Source organism: Chrysochloris asiatica, unplaced genomic scaffold (genome assembly GCF_000296735.1).
Source record: "Chrysochloris asiatica unplaced genomic scaffold, ChrAsi1.0 scaffold00040, whole genome shotgun sequence".
Lineage (NCBI taxonomy): Eukaryota > Metazoa > Chordata > Mammalia > Afrosoricida > Chrysochloridae > Chrysochloris > Chrysochloris asiatica.
This window is the reverse complement of record NW_006408558.1, coordinates 7,414,870-7,416,972: the sequence shown is the minus strand read 5'-3', so window position 1 is coordinate 7,416,972 and position 2,103 is coordinate 7,414,870. Positions and strand designations below refer to the sequence as shown.

General features: G+C 36.2%; 1 pseudogene; it reads right to left on the bottom strand.

Moving 5' to 3' along the window:
* Positions 1 to 1,062: 1,062 nt before the first annotated feature.
* LOC102836163 lies at positions 1,063 to 1,897 on the bottom strand (annotated as a pseudogene).
* Between the last annotated feature and the right edge of the window lie 206 nt (positions 1,898 to 2,103).

The following is a 2,103-nucleotide window of genomic DNA, read 5'->3' as shown; positions in this document are numbered from 1 at the left end:
ACAAATACGTACTGGTCCTAGAACCATGCGCATAATCTAGATCTGTTCTGTCACCCCCCAAAAGTTCCAGCCAGTCCCTTTGCAGCCAATTCTCCCACACAGGCACACGATATGCAAAATTTTAGTTACCTACAGGATATAGCGAGTTTTAATGTCCAATAACAAAAATTCAGTCCAAATACTACAAGAACAAATTCATTTAAGCTACCAAATATAAAATTCACTGGAAAAAAAAACAATGATAAAGCAATTCTCAATACACAGCATGCCAATTTGTAATCTTGCAGCAAAGTAACTGAATATATTCTTACTAGTTGTCCTTCTCAACTGGCAATTTCTTGGTTGGATCTAACTAACACTCTTCAAAGAAGCTCCAAACAAGAATACTTAGATGTTAGTCTTATAAAGCCCATAAACTTTGGATACACCAAACTTCTCTTAATTTTGCCAATTAAAATGATAAAATGTCATTTATTTGTTCTCTTTTCCATATTCATTACTTGAGCTCAACTTGGGAATACCAAAATAAATTAAGTTTGGCATGTGAATCCCCAAAGTATCTAAGCTACCACAGGTTTACACTCTATTGTATTTGAAATATTTTTGTTTTGTTATCTCCATAATTTATTTTTATCAGACTTTCTAGACATTAAAAATAAACACATTTACATGGAAGAATAGACTTAGCTGAATAGTCCCTAGGATACTTATAACAGTGGTGATCCAAATGAAGGCACAGTCTTGTGACATTTGAAATTCAGATAACTTTATTTAAATTGAAAACACTTTTAATTTTAAAACTGTATTTAGTTAAGACCCTTTTATTATAAAAAGCCTAAGAGTACTTCTAGATAAGACAGAAATATTTCTAGGTTAACAAGAGCAGATTTGACTTTGGACTTTTATTCTTTAGACAAATTTTATAGAGTAGAGAAAAAATTAGGTTATTTACAGAAAATAACTACATATGTATTCAGAGGTACAAATTTGGTGAAGTATATATGGTTGTATCTCAAGCAATTCTCAAAGAGCTTTGTTAATTTTCTTGGATTTTAAGTGTGTCTAAGATGCTTCTTCATCTGCAATCTTGGGGGCCAAATATTACTTTAAGTGTCCCATATCAGAAATTTTATACACTACAACTGAAAGACAGTAATATAGTTAATTATTAAAGAGTATCACAGCTACCTAAAAACCAAGATAGGCAAATTTATTATCTTACCAAGGGGTACATCAGCAGATATACTGAGTATAACTGTAGGAGACAATGATGTGGCTTTTGTAAAGAAGTTCAGGTATCTAAGTGCAAAAGTTAGCTGAACTGGTTCATTCATCTCTATGATAACTGCCTCCTCCTCTTTATCAACATTACTTGTTTGTGATAATTTAATGTTTCCATTTCCAAAGTTCTCCACTTGCACTCCATCTTTTGCACAGGAAATGACAACAGCATCTCCAATATGGCTGAGATCTCGGCATATACGTGCCAATTTACCAGAAGGCATCCTTACTGGAATTCCAAGTTGTTCAACATCTAAATCCATTAACTTCATTTCATAGTTTGAACCTTTTTCTTGGTTCGGCACTTCAAATACTAGGGCCAAGGTGTCTGCATTATCTTCAGCCCTTAGTGTAATGATGTCTTCATTGCCATCACATTTCAGTATTTTGGGCATGCTGGTGAGGTTCATACCCATGACTAGGTTGTGGTCGCAGCAGTAGGTATGGAAGCCCTTGGAGCGCAGAGTAAGCTGTGCAAGGGAGACATGGGACGAATCCATACTCTGTAGGTTTACACCGCTGAGCTGATGTCCCAGAAGGCCTCATTGATGAGATCCTTCAGTGCCTCTAACACTTTCTTGAGAATGGAGCCCTGTACCAAGCGCACCTTGAACATGGTGGCGGAGTCTCAATCACATGGCTACAGGTGGGTGGAAAGTAGGGAAATCTAGCCGGCTGAGAACTCACAAGGATCTGAGTTTCAGTTGAAGACAAAAAGGACCACCCCTGATACTTTTTATGAAGCAAGCATAACCCTCATACCAAAACCAGGGAAGGATGTCACTAAGAAAGAAAATTATAGACCAATATCCCTCATGAACA